Source organism: Manis pentadactyla, chromosome 10, assembly GCF_030020395.1.
Source record: "Manis pentadactyla isolate mManPen7 chromosome 10, mManPen7.hap1, whole genome shotgun sequence".
Taxonomy (NCBI): Eukaryota; Metazoa; Chordata; class Mammalia; order Pholidota; family Manidae; genus Manis; species Manis pentadactyla.
Window position 1 is genome coordinate 38026333 of NC_080028.1, and position 15671 is coordinate 38042003.

The 15671-nt window shown below is 36.7% G+C and overlaps 1 long non-coding RNA gene across 1 annotated transcript in view; it reads left to right on the top strand.

The window, feature by feature from the left end:
* Window positions 1-15347, top strand: part of LOC130679019 (uncharacterized) — a 36092-nt gene extending 20745 nt beyond the window's left edge. Inside the window, exon 2 of the long non-coding RNA XR_008992020.1 lies at window positions 15161-15347. This is a non-coding gene — a long non-coding RNA (uncharacterized LOC130679019). The remainder of the gene's footprint in view (window positions 1-15160) is intronic.
* Window positions 15348-15671: the final 324 nt, after the last annotated feature.

The window sequence follows — 15671 nt, forward strand, 5'->3', positions numbered from 1 at the left end:
CTGTTCAACAACTCTGCCCATTTTTTAATTGGCTTATTTGCTCTTTCCTTGTTGAGGTGTGTGAGCTCTTTATATAATTTGGTTGTCAACTACTTATCATATATGTCATTTATGAATATATTCTCCCATACTGTAGGATGTCTTTTTGTTCTACTGATGGTGTCCTTTGCTGTACAGAAGCTTTGTAGTTTGATATAGTCCTACTTGTTCACTGTTGTTTTTGTTTCCTTTGTCTGGGGAGATATGTTCATGAAGAAGTTGCTCATGTTTATGTCCTAGAGATTTTTGCCTATGTTTTCTTCTAAACGTTTTATGGTTTCATGACTTATATTCAGGTCTTTGATCCATTTTGAGTTTACTTTTGTGTATGGGGTTAGACAATAATCCAGTTTCATTCTCTTACATGTAGCTGTCCAGTTTTGCCAACACCAGCTGTTGAAGAGGCTGTCATTTCCCCATTGTATGTCCCTGACTCCTTTATTGTATATTAATTGACTATATATGCTTGGGTTTATATCTGAGCTCTCTAGTCTGTTCCATTGGCCTATGGGTCTGTTCTTGTGCCAGTACCAAATTGTCTTGATTACTATGGCTTTGTAGTAGAGCTTGAAGTCAGGGAGTGTAATTCCCCCTGCTTATTCTTCCTTCTCAGGGTGGCTTTGGCTATTCAGGGTCTTTTGTGGTTACATATGAAATTTAGAACTATTTTCTCTAATTCGTTGAGGAATGCTGTTGGTATTTTTATAGGGATTGCATTGACTCTGTAGATTGCTTTAGGCAGGATGGCCATTTTGACAATATTAATTCTTCTTATCCATGAGCATGGGATGTGTTTCTATTTATTGGTATCTTCTTTAATTTCTCTCATGAGTGTCTTGTAGTTTTCAGAGTATAGGTCTTTCACTTCCTTGGTTAGGTTTATTCCTAGGTATTTTATTCTTTTTGATGCAATTGTGAATGGAATTGTTTTCCTAATTTCTCTTTCTGCTAGTTCATCATTAGTGTATAGGATTGGCAATTCTTTTTTAATGTTTGGTTTCCTTTTTAATGTTTGGTAGAATTCAACAGTGAAGCCATATGATCCTTGGATTTCCTTTGTGGGAAGGTTGTTTTTTTTTTTCTTTCTTTCTTTAGAGGGCATCTCTCATATTCATTGATCATATGGTTGTTAACAACAATAAAATTCTGTGTAGGGGACTCAATGCACAATCATTAATCAACCCCATGCCTAATTCTCAACAGTCTCCAATCTTCTGAAGCATAACGAACAAGTTTTTACATGGTGAACAAGTTCTTACATAGTGAATAAGTTCTTATATGGTGAACAGTGCAAGGGCAGTCATCACAGAAACTTTCGGTTTTGATCACACATCATGAAGTATAAACAGTCAGGTCAATTATGATTATTCGTTTGATTTTTATACTTGATTTATATGTGAATCCCACATTTCTCCCTTTTTATTATTATTATTATTTTTTAAATAAAATGCTGAAGTGGTAGGTAGATGCAAGATAAAGGTAGAAAACATAGTTTAGTGCTGTAAAAGGGCAAATGTAGATGATCGGGTGTGTGCCTATAGACTAAGTATTAATCCAAGCTAGACAAGGGCAACAAAACATCCACGGATGCAGAAGATTTCTCTCAAAACAGCGGGGATGAGGTTCTACACCTCACCTCTGTTGATTGTGGGAAGGTTTTTTAAATTATTGATTCTGTCTCTTTCCTTCAGTATAGGTCTACTCAGATTTTGTACTTTTTATTAAGTCATTTTCTGAGATGGTATCTTTTTAGGAATTTTTCCATTTCATCCACATTATCTAAATTGTTGGCATGTGATTTTTCATAATATTCTCTTCTAATCCTTTGTATTTCTGTGATGCTGTTGGTAATGTCCCCTCTTTTATTCTTGATTTTAGGAATTTGAATCTTTTCTCTTTTTTTTACATCAGTCTAGCTAAGGCTTTGGCATTCTTACTGATCTATTTTAAAACCTAACTTTGGGTTTCATCAATTATCTCTATTATTTTCCTATTCTTTATTTCATTTATTTCCATTTTAATATCTTATTTTCGTCCACCTACTTTCTTGGTCCTCTTTTTCTGTAGCTTAAGTTGAAAAAGATTTTAGATCTTTTTCCTTTTTTTTTTGAGAGGGCATCTCTCATATTTATTGATCAAATGGTTGTTAACAACAATAAAATTCTGTATAGGGGACTCAATGCACAATCATTAATCAACCCCAAGCCTAATAATTCTCAACAGTCTCCAATCTTCTGAAGCATAACGAACAAGTGCTTACATGGTGAACAAGTTCTTACATAGTGAATAAGTTCTTACATGGTGAACAGTGCAAGGCAGTCATATCACAGAAACTTTCGGTTTTGATCACACATCATGGACTATAAACAATCAAGTCAGATATGATTATTCGTTTGATTTTTATACTTGATTTATATGTGAATCCCACATTTCTCCCTTTTTATTATTATTATTTTTTTCTTTAATAAAATGCTGAAGTGGTAGGTAGATGCAAGATAAGGGTAGAAAACATAATTTAGTGCTGTAAGAGGGCAAATGTAGATGATCAGGTCTGTGCCTATAGACTAAGTATTAATCCAAGCTAGAAAGGGCAACAAAACATCCACGGATGCAGAAGATTTCTCTCAAAACAGGGGGTTGAGGTTCTAAGCCTCACCTCTGTTGATCCCCAATTTCTCACCTGATGGCCCCCATGTGACTGTGCCTATCTTAGGTTGTTCCTCCCTTGAGGGAATTTTACCCGTCTCTGGCTAACCAGTCATCTTCTTGGGCCATACAGGGAAATGTAAAGTTGGTAAGTGAGAGAGAAGCAATATTCTTTGAAAAGGTTATCTTTTTACTTTGCAGATTTATGCCCTGTGGCTTCTATGCTCTTTTTCCTTTTTAATACACTCATTTATTGCTATGAATTTCCCCCAAGCATTACTTTCACTGCATTCTGTGAATTTTGATAAGTTATGTTTTCATTTTCATTCATCTCAAAGTATTTTCTTTTGCAATTTATTCTGTGACCCATTGGTTATATAGAAGTGTGTTATTGAATTTCCACGTATTTGTGAGTTTCCCAAGTTTCCTTATGTTAACAATTTCTAATTTTATTTCATTGTGATTGGAGGACATACTTTGCAATATTATAATACATTAAAATTATTAAGACTTATTATGTGGCCTAGATTATGGTCTATACCAGAAAAAGTTTCATGTGCACTTCAGAAGAATGTGTATTCTGCTGTTGTCAGAGGGACTGTTCTATACATATTTGTCAAGTCTAGGTGGCTTGCAGTGTTGTTCAAATCTTTGCTATCCTTGTTGATCTTGTCTAGTTATTCTATCCACTATTGAAAGTGGTTCAACAACATGGTTCAAATTTCACTTTCCATGGTATATGAACTGTGAAGTACAAACTTCCCTGCTAGCTTGTCAGTACACAAGCCATAAGCCACTTCATATGTATGTATATATAATTTATAATTGTGTATATTTAGATAATTAAATATAACATGTATTATAATCTGTTATAACAGCCCAAACAGACTAAGGCAAGGCCATTTCATAAACATGTATCATCATTAGTTAGTTACCAATCATGTCACTTCTCTCAAAGTCTTTTAGAGATTGGTCACTGTGCATCTCTTACTCAGTTTTCACAGACAGCAAAATGTGATGCCTCTGTCTTCCAGTAGCCCATGTGACATTTACAAAAATGGAAATAAATGGAGAGAATTGGCCAACAAAAATTGCAGAGAAAAAAGAAACAAAAAGTGATAATGCAAAAAGTGGAATTTGAAGTGAATATATTGGAGTTTAGAAAATATAGCTAAGGGAATGTTGACACTGGAGCCATTCTAGAAACTCAGGATAAGCAACTAAAGGAACTTAGTAAAGGTGAACTTATTGCTATAAGTGAGAAAAGTGACAAAAAGGTGAAGATGTCCCAGAGGAAGTGATGCCAGCAAAAAAAAAAAAAAAAATCACATTAAAGGAACTCTCAGATATTTCATGGCATTGCAAGTGCAAGGGATAAAATGAATGTTGGAAGATGATCCAGATATAGAAAGAAGCCTAACAATTTACCAAGACACAGAAAATATACTCACTTTGTATTGTAAATTATATGACAAGAAAGCAAGCACTGTTCTAACTATTGTTGATAATGTTTTTAAAGGAAATAAGACTGATCATCTACATTTGCCCTCTTACAGCACTAAATTATGTTTTCTACTTTTATCTTGCATCTACCTACCACTTCAGCATTTTATTAAAGAAAAATAATAATAATAATAATAAGGGAGAAATGTGGGATTCACATATAAATCAAGTATAAAAATCAAACGAATAATCATATCTGACTTGATTGTTTATAGTTCATGATGCGTGATCAAAAACGAAAGTTTCTGTGATATGACTACCCTTGCACTGTTCACCATGTAAGAACTTATTCACTATGTAAGAACTTGTTCACCATGTAAGCACTTGTTCGTTATGCTTCAGAAGATTGGAGACTGTTGAGAATTATTAGGCTTGGGGTTGATTAATGATTGTGCATTGAGTCCCCTATACAAAATTTTATTGTTGTTAACAACCATTTGATCAATAAATATGAGAGATGCCCTCTCAAAATAAATAAATAAGTAAATAAATAAATAAATTTTAAAAAATAAATAAAAGAAATAAGACACTTTAATTCCCCAAAAAAGAAAAAGAAAAGAAAGTGGGATATTGAAGGCTTCAACTGTAATCATTAAACTTTTTTTCCCTTTAATTCTGTCAGTTGTTGCTTCATGTATTTGACTCATCATTTTTTTGTCTTACAGTATGTTTTTTCTTAGTATAGACAAACTAGATCTCTTTTGGCTAATCTTTGCATCATATATCTTTTTTCATTCATTTCAGCTTATATGCCTATGAATCTAAAGTGTGTTTCTTATAGACAGCATATAATTGGATCATGTTTTTTATCCATTATCCCAATCTCTGCCTTTTAAGTGCCATTTACATACAGTGTAATTATTAATAAAGTAGTATTTATGTCTGCCATTTTGCTACTTGTTTTTTTATGTCTTGTGATTTTCCTCCTCTATTCCACCATTATTGCCTTCTTTTGTGTTAAAGAGACATTCTGCTGTACCATTGTAACCCTTTTTTTTCCTTGTATACTTTTTGAGGTATTTTCTTAGTGGGGATTACAATTAACATGTTAATTTGTAAAAACATAATTTTCATTAATACCCACTTAATCTCAATAGCATACAAAAGCTTTCCTCCTGTGCCATTTTATTTTCCTTCTCTTTTGTGCTGTTAGCATCATACAAAGTTACATCTTTTACCGTGTGTACCCATCAACACTGATTTATAATTACTGTTTCATGCAATTTTGAAAGACTATAATAGTGTTACAAACAAAAATTACATTTATACTTTATATTTACCTATATATATTTTACCTTTGTAGTTATTTTACTAATGTTTTTAATTTTTTCATGTGGATTAATTACTGTCTATTGTCCTTTCAGCCTGAGGAACTCCTTTAGTATTTCTTTTATGTCAGACTTGCTAGTGATGAATTTTTTCCATTTTTGTTTATCTGGGGATGTCTTAATTTCCCCTTTATTTTTGAAAGATAGTTTTGCTGGATATAGAATTTTTGGTTGATAGTATTTTTCTTCTAGTACTTTGAATATGTCATTCTACTGTCTCTGACCTGCATGGTTTCTGATGAGAAATCCTAACAAGGATCCTTCTATGTGATGAATCACTTCTATCTTGCTGCTTTCTAGAGTCAATCTTTGTCATTGTCTTTTGACAGTGAGGTTAAGATGTGTGGAGGTATGGATCTGTTTGAATTTTTCCTATTTGGAATTTGTTGAACTTCTTGGATGTGTAGACTGATGTTTTTCATCAAATTTGGGAAGTTTTTGGCCATTATTTCTTCAAACATTCTTTCTGTATCTTTCTCTTCTCTACTTTCCTTCTGTGGTACACTTGACGGCATATCACAAGTCCCTGAAGCTCTGTTCATTTTCTTTCATTCTTTCTCTTTGTTCCTCAAACTGGATAGTCTCAGTTGTGCTGCCTTCAAATCCACTGTTTCTCTCTTCTTGTCTGCTCACATCTACTGTTGAGTTCTTCCAGTGAATTTTTCATCTTAGTTATTGAACTTACCACCACAAGAATTTCCATTTGGATCTTCTAAAAAATAATTTCTATTTTTTAATTGATGTATTCTTTTTTCTCAGACATTATTCTTTCATTTAGTTCTTTAGACATGATTTATTTTAGCTCTTTAAATATATTTTAAGTAGTTAATTGAAAGTCTTATCTAGCAAATCCAGGCCTTTCACAGGGACAGTTCCACTACTTTTTTCCTGTGTATGATCCATATTTTCCTGTTTCTTTGAATATATCACAAATTTTTGTTTAAAACTGGACATTTAAAATAATATAATATGGCACCAATGAAAATCAGGTTCTGCCCCATCTCCAGGTCTGTTTTTTTTGTTTGTTTGTTTGTTTTGTTTTCCCAGGTCTGTTTTGATGCTCTTTGTTGGTGGTGGTAGTGGGTTGTTTAGTGGCTTTTTTGAAATAAGTCTGTAAATTTTGTATCCTTTGTAATGTGTATCCAGTAAAGTCTTTGCTCGATTAGCCTAGTGGTCAGCTAATTATTGGTCAGAGAGTTCCTTAAGTGCCTGGAATCAATAAATTTTTGCCAAAGGACTCTGAATGCATTTTGGGGCATGCCTTCAGCAGTCAGCCACATAGTTTACAGCTCTGCCTTAAGCTTTACTTCCTACTTGTGCAGAGCATCAAGGTTAGTCAATGGTGATAGTTTAAGGGCTTCTCAGGTCTTTCCTGACCATTCACAGCCTTAAAAATGTACTTGGCCTTTTAGACTCCTGGGAATATGTCAGAATATATCAAAACTTCCTAGGAAAATCACAATCCCCAGATTTTCCTTTTGAAATATTTGGTTAGCCTACTTTTTTTTTTTTTACCCCCTCTGTGGTTATCCACCACCACAGGCAGATGCAGTGTTGAAAATTTGCAAATAAATATAGGCAAATATAACATGTCAGGTAGTAGCAAGTACTGGGAAAAATGAAGCAAGATGAGGATAGAGTGATGGTGTATGAGGTGTAGAGCGGTCAGGGGAGCATTTTGAAGAAGGCATCATTTTGGCAATGATGTGATGGTAATAAGGAAACGAGCCATGTGTATACCTCATAGAAAAATGCAAAGGTTTTCAAAATAGGACCATGCTTGGCAATCTGAGGAAAGGTGAAGAGCTGTTGTTGGAAAATAATGAGTCACAAGAAAGGGGTAGTTTAGATCAGCATGGTAGCAATAAATGTGGTGATGAGTGGTGGAAGCCAGGATACATTTTTGAAGATAGAGGATTTGCTACTTCAACAGGATTTGTTGATATGGGATGTTTGAGAAAGACAGACACCAAGGATGACTTTAGAGGATTTGGCTGAAAAACAACTGGAAGACATGACATCAGCAAAAATGGTAGAGTAAGAACCCCCCAAAATCCACTCTTCCATAAGATGAATGAGAACACTGGCAAAATTGTCAGGATCAACTTTTTTTAATTTTGGAAAGTAACCAAAGCTTTACAACACTGAAGGGAGTGTTTATGCAAGAAAAATGGCTGAATTTCAGTAAGAACAATGAATTATGTGGCATTTTAACTTGCTCTATTCCCATATTCCCCTCTCCCTAGCTCCATGGTAACCTTGAAAACCAAAAGTGTGCAATCATGGTGAAAACCAGTAGCCTAGCAGCCACTGGACCCCTCCAGTGGATTGAGCTCATTCAGTGGAGTTAGAGCTCATGCAGTGCCTCATTCTCAGAGAATTGTCATTTGACCTGTCTGGTGGTTCCTAAGAAGATCCTACTCAAGACCAGCTTTATTTGACCTGACTCAGAGCTTGCAGACAGCTTTCTCTGAGGACATTTGTTTAAAACCTTTGCATTTTTCTATGAGGTATACACATGGCTCATTTCCTTATTTCCATCAAATCATTGCCAAAATGATGCCTTCTTCAAAATGCTTCCCTGACCACCCTACACCTCATACACCATCACTCTATCCTCATCTTGCTTCATCTTTTCCAAGCACTTGCTACTACCTGACATGTTATATTTGCTTATATTTATTGTCTGTCTATTCACATTAGAATGTAAGCTCATAAGGTCAGGTGCTTGTCCACTGTGTTTGTTGTTTTATCTTCAGTGCCTAGAGCAGTCCTGCCTCATGTTGGCACTCAATAAATTTTGGTTGAATGTATGCCAAATCTTTCATTTGCTTCCCCCTGTGCATCTGATAGTGTCCACATATAGACAATATTAGTGGTCCCCTTTGCCCTCTGCCTTCAGCTCATGCAGAACCCCAGTGTGACTTTGGAGAAAGGAAAAACAGTGTATTTATTCCTCAGGTGCCTTTCTGCCAGATTGCCTCAGGTTTACCATGTCCTTGGATCCAAGACTTCTAACTGTCTCTCCAAAGGTAACCCTCTTTACATGGAGTCTGTCTTTCCAATAATGATGGGCTACTCTCCTCCTCTCTTTTGGCCTCAGTGTTATAACAGCTTTTTTGCTGTTACTCCTATCAGAATAATGTACTATCTTTTGTGGTTTCCCTGCACCCACCCGTACTTTTGTAAATAAACCCATCTGATATCATTCTAATTTAAGAGTGACATCTGTTTCCTTTAGGTCCCTGCCCAATAAAGATGAATAATGGTAAGAACAACTCTATGAAGTAGACATTATTATCATCCCCATTTTACAGATGAGAACTCTGAGGCCCAGAAACATTCAGAAACTTACCCAGATTTCTTGCTAGTTAGTAATAGAGTCAGAATTTACTTTGGGGAAAAATTATAGGGGAATATTTTTATGACAACAGAATAGAGAATGATTCATAAACAAAACTAAGAACGCATACCTATAAAAGAAAAGACTAAAATTCTTTATATCAAAAGAAACCATAAACAAAGTGAAGAGATAAGTCACAGACTAGAAGATATCTGCAATCCAAAGGATTAGTATATAGACTATCCATAAAGGATTAGTATATAGACTATAATAAGAACTAGAAATCAATAGGAAAAGCACAAACAACATAATAGAAAAAAGGCAAAGGTTAAGAAGGGAATTCAAAGAGGAAAAAACTTGGATAATAAGCATTGAAAAGATGTTTAACCTCTCTAGTAATCAGGGAGGTAGAAATTAAAATAATGAGATTCTATTTCATACTATTTGGCAGATGAAAATTAGTAAGTGTAATAAGTGTTGGCAATGATGCAGCTAGTGGGAATGTTTGGAACAACTGCTTTAGAGAACAATTTGACAACACCTCACAAAGCTGAAGATACTTACACTCCATTACCTAGTACAGTAATTTTACTTGGAGGAGTCTCCCCTAGAGAAATACTTATACTTGTGCCTAAGGAGACATGCACACAGTGTTCATTGCAACTCTATTGGAAACTGTCCCTCAATGCAAAAATGAACTACCATACAGCAGTTAAAATGGATTCATCACATTTACATTTATCAACATGAATAAGTCTCAAAAACATAATGTTGAATGAAAAAAGCAAGTTGAAAAAGAATATGTAGAATATGGTGCTATTTAAAACTATAAAAATATGCTATACAATGTTGTGTATAATTTATAGTATACATATTTAAGAGTATTTATATTTGTTATAAAAGTGTAAAACACAGAAATGGCTTTTTAATAATGTGCTTATGTCTGTGTAAGAAGGAGTGGGAAGGAATGGTAGGTAGAGCTATGTCTGTACCTGAAATTTTTTTTATTAATAATTTTACTTTATATAAGTTTACATTTTTTATAGCCCTATTGAGGTATAACAGATATAAAATAGAGTACACATACTTAAAGCATACAATTTGATAAGGACTTTACATATGCACCCATAAACCACCACTACAATCAAGATAACAAACATATATATATCACCCCCAAAATTTTGCTTCTGTCCTTTTGTAATCCATCTCTCCCACTTACCCCCTTCCCTCACCTGTCTCCAGGCCACCATTGATCTTTCTATTACTTTAGATTAGCTTTCATCTCCTAAAATTTTATAAAATAAGGCAACAGGTACTTTTTAAAAAATCTGGCTTCTTTCACTCAGCATAATTATTTTGAGATTCATCCATATTTATGCATGTGTCAGAAGGTCATTCTTTTTTTATTGCTGAGTGGTATTCCATTATTTGGATATACCACCAGTGTATACAAATCTTTCTATGAACATATGCTTTCATTTTCTTTATAAAATACCTAGAGTAGAATTGCTGACTCATATGTTAGATAAGTATTTATTTTTCTAAGAAACAGCAAACTGTTTCCCAAAATGAATGTATCATTTTGCATTCCCACCAGGAGTGTATGAGAATTCCATTGGCTCTGATAGGTGTGTGGTGGCATCTTATTGCAGTTTTAATTTGTACTTCCCTAATGACTAATGATGTTCATCTTTTTAACAGAGTATTTGCCATCCACATATCTTCTTGGTGAATTGTCTGTTCAAATCTTTTGCCAATTGGTTTGTCTTCTTATTGAGTTGTAAGTTATACAAATAATGGAGACATACAAATCCTTTGTCGCACATGTGTTTAGCAAATATTTTCCCCCAGTCTATGGCTTGTCTTTTTATTTTCCTAACAGTGTATTTTGAAAAACAAAAGGTTTTAATTTTGATGAAATCCAAATTGTTGCTTTGTTATGGTTAATTTTATGTGTCCACTTGAGTGGAACACACAGGGTACCCATATATTTGGTCAAACATTATTCTGCGTGTGTCTGTGAAGGTATTTCTGGATGAGATTAACATTTGAATCAGTAGACTGAGTAAAGCTGATTGATCTGCCCAATGTAGCCCCGCCTCATCCAATCCACTGGAGGCCAGAATAGAACAAAAGATGGGGTAAGTGAGAATTTGCTTTCTCTACTTTCCAGCTGGGATGTCAGTTTTCTAGTACTTGAACTGGAACTTACGCCATTGGTTCTCCTAGTTCTCAGGCCACTGGACTCAGACACAAACTGTATCACTGGCTATCCAGGGTCTCCAGTTTTGGGATTTCTCAGCCTCCATAACTGCATGAGCCAATAATACTAAATAAATTCATTATAATAAATCTCTTCACATATATTTTGGTACCAAGAGTGGTTCTAGAGGAACAGAATGTTAAGGATGAGTTTTCTGGACTGGTTCTGGGTTTCTGAAATTGACTCTCTAATCTTATTAGATATAAAGACACTAATGACTTTATTTCCAGTAGTAAAATGAGTAGTGATAGGATAGTCCATGATGTGAACTGTTGCAGACAGAGCAAGAAGCTGGTTGACTGTATATATGACACTTTAATTTTTAGAAAACTAATGAATATAATAAAGTTGGCTGGTTGCCCCTAATGTCACTGGACAAAGTGGTGGGAGAAAAAGATGAGCTCAAGGATTCAAATTCCCAGCTCAGTTACCACATAAATGACCTGGAGGCTTCTGTGTGCCCTGAAGGAGTATCACTGGCTATCCCTTATCTCCTGTAGCTGCATGGCTAAGATTGCTGAAAATGAAACCCAGAATCTCATTCTGTGACTAGCTGAATTACAACACAGGTTGAATTCCCAGCCTCACAGGGTGTCTACTGTTAAAGTGAAGGCATTGATTGGGAAAGGATGGGATCCTTTAAGAAGGGATGGGTATGTGTGGGAAGACCATGATGAAGCTGGGGAGAATGAGCCCCTAAATCCTGATGAATCTTCTTCACCAGTGGAAGAGACCTCCCTACCCCAGCAAAAGTGGCCTCCCACCTGTGGTACTGGCCTCTAAACCCCCTCCCCTCATTTCAGGGTATTAACCATGCATTGCCTGAGGAAACTTTAATGGCCTGCCCCTGAGGTAGTTGCCATGTAAGACATGGCTCATTCTCCTCAGGACCCACCTCCATACCCCTCTTTGCTTCTGGACCTATCATTAGACTCAAGTCCCAGCAGGCCCCTAAAAATGAAGTATGAAGTGTGACCCAATGAGGACTCCAAAAGAACACCTTGAATTTTCTGAATTCTGAGAACATGTGTGGGAATAGATATTAAGGGATAATGGTGGAAGGAATATAAAGTTGAATCAGGTCAAATTTAATGATATGGGCTCATTAAACAGAGATTCTGTATTTAATATTACAGCTCAGGGAGTTAGAAAGGGCTGCCAAAATGTGTTGGCTGGCTGACTTAAACATGGACCAAAAGATGGCCCACAGTGAGTGAACTGGAATAGCCAGACATGCTTGGTTTAATGTAGAGGAAGGGATTCAAAGGCTTAGGGAGACTGGACTATTATAGTGGATTTGTCATTTAAGATTTACCTGCAGAGACATATTTTACCAATACTGTCAGAAATAAATCTGTGAGGGGAGCCCCAAAATCCTTGGAGAACTCTTGTTTTTCTCTATAGGTCAGACCTTCAGTAGACACTGCAATCACCGAGTTGGGAAACCTAAATGCAATGGGAATAATTGGATCTTGGGGTGGCAGAGGCCAAGTGGCAGCACTCAGCCACCAAAGGCAAGTTAGGTATGGCTACCATAAGGAGAGCAGAGTCAAAGCAGCAATCAGAATACTCTAATTCTCAGAGACCTATGGCACTGGCTAGTTGATCATAGTGTTCCTAGAAGTGAAAGTGATAAGAAGCCTACTAAATTTTTTACTTGATCTGTACAAGGAGAAAAGTCCTAAGTCAGGTAAATAAGTCTAACCTGAATATAAAAACAGAGTCATGGCCCCTCAATAATTCCCACACTTGACCAGTTTAGATTCAGAACCCCTTGAATTAAGGGGAGGCTGGGTCCCCTTGAAGAAGGACCCTGGTACACTGCCAAAAATTATACTGTTAATCTTTCTACCAGCCTTCCCCAAAGGGACCTAAGCCTTTTACCAGTGTAACTGTGCACTGGGGAAGAGGAAATAACCAGATCTTCCAGAGACTACTGATTCTGAACTGACACTAATTCCAGGAAACCCAAAATGTCACTGTGGCCCACCAGAGTAGGAGCTTCTGGAGACCAAATGATCAGTGAACTTCTAGGTCAGGTCCTTATCACATTGAGGCCAGTGGGTCTTCAAACTCATCCTGTGGTATATTTTCCCAGTCTCAGAATGCATAGCCCATTCAACTTGCCTATTTGGCCTACGAGGAAGACAAACAGATCTTACAAAATGATAGTGGATTATTGTTAAGTTTAACCAGGTAGTGCCTCCAATTGTAGCTGCTGTAGGAGATACTCATTGCCTGAGCAAATTAACACATGCCCTGGTACCTGGTATGCAATGATTAAGCTGGCAAATACATTTTTCTCTATTCCTGTCAATAAGGCCCACCAGGTGTTTTCTTTAAGCTGGCAAGACCAGCAATATACCTTCACTGTCCCACCTCGGATATATCAGCTCTCTAGACCTATGTCATAATTTTGTCCACAGGGTACTTGATTGTCATTCCTTAGACTATCACACTGGTCTATTATACCAATGACGTGATGTTGGTTAGAGCTAGTGAGCAAAAAGTAGCAACTACTGTAGATTGATGGGTTAGACATTTGCATGCCAGAGGGTGGAAAATCAACAATTCTAGGGTCTTCTATCTCAGTGAAATTGCTAGGGGTCCAATAGTGTGGGGCATATCAAGATCTCTTCTAAGCTGAAAGACAAGTTGTTGCATTTGGCTCCTCCTACAACAAATAAAGTGGCACAATGCCCAGTGGGCCTCTTTGAATTTTGTAGGCAACATATCCCTCATTTGGGTGTTACTCCAATTCATTTATTGAGTGACCCAAAAAATTGCTAGTTTTGTATGGTGCCCATCTTGTTCAAGCTGCTCTGCCACTTGGGTCACATGATCCAGCAAATCCAATGGTGCCTGAAGTATCAGTGAACAGGGATGCTATTTGGAGCTTTTGGCAGGCCTGTACTGGCAAAGTGCAGCATAGGCCCTTAGGAGTTTGGAGCAAAGCTCTGCCGTCTGTAGATAACTACTCTCCTTTTGAGAAACAGGTCTTGGCCTGTCATTGGACCTTAGCAGGGATTGAATCCTTAACCATGAGCCACCAAGTTATCATGGTGGTAACTTCAGCTACCCATCATGAAGTGGGTATTATCTAACCCACTGAGCCATAAAATTGTGTGTGTACAGCAGTACACCATTATCAAATGGAAGTAGTATATAGGCAATTGGGCCTGAGCAGGCCCTGAAAGCACAAGTTACACGAAGTGGCCTGAATGCCTATTGTCCCCAGTCCTGCTACACTGCCTTTCTCTCCCAGCCTGCACCTATTGCCTCATGCAGAGTTCTCTATAATCAGTTGACAAAGGAAGAAAAGACTTGGGCCTAGTTTACATATGGTTCTGCACAATATGCAGGTACCACTCTGCAGAAGACAGTTGCAGCACTACAGCCTCTTTCTGAAACACTCCTGAAGGGTATTGGTGAAGGGAAATCCTCCTAGTGGGCAGAACTCCAACCACTGCCCTGGTTCACTTTGCCTGAAGAAGAAATGGCCAGATATGTATTATATCTCTATTCATGAGTTGTGGTTGATGGTTTGGCTGGGTGGTCAGAGACTTGAAAGGAACATGAGTGGAAAATTGGTGACAAAGAAATTTGGGGATGTATGTATATCAACCTCTCAAAACAGGTGAAAAATGCCAAGATATTTATGTGTCATTTGAATGCTCACCACAGGACAACCTTAGCAGAGAGTTTTAATAATCAAGAAGATAGGATGACCTGCTCTGTAGATACCAGTCGGCCTTCCCCAGCCACCCGTCATTACCGAGTGGGTTCATGAACAAATTGGCCATGGTGGTATGGATGGAGATTATGCATGGGCTCAGCAATATGGACTTCCATTCACCAAAGCCAACCTGGCCACAACCACTGCTGAGTGTCCAGTATAGCACCACTTCCTGCAGTAATCAGCCAGCTACCTGGTGGCAGGTTAATTACATTAGACCGCTTTCAGCATGGGAGGGGCAACATTTTGTTCTTACTGGAGTAGACTTACTCTAGATATGGATTTTCCTTCCCTGCACACAGGCTTCTGCCAAAACAACTATCCACGATCACAGCCAAAGAAAGTGCATCAATGGGCCCACGTTCCCCACCATCCTGAAGCAGCTTGTTTGATAGAACAATGTAATGTGCTTTTTAACTCAGTTACAGAATCTGCAAGTGGCAATACCTGATTATTTTTGGTGACACATATAAATACAATTGATCTTTGCATGTCAACTTTGTATACTGTTAACCTTACTATACTCGCTTATGAGTTCGTGATTTTTTTTGTAATATCCACAGGATTTTCTGTATAAACAATCATGTTATCTATGAAAAAAGACAGTTTTATTTTTTCCTTTATAAAATGTATGCTTTTTCTTTCCTTTTCTTTCTTTATTGCACTATTTAGAATTTTGAGTACAATGGTGAATGTAAGTGGTGAGAGCAGATATCTCTATCATTTTAGTGCATTTCTATTCCAGTGATTCATATTTAAAAATTTTTTAATTCATGTGAAACTTAAAGGAAAGATGCAAGAATAGTACAAACA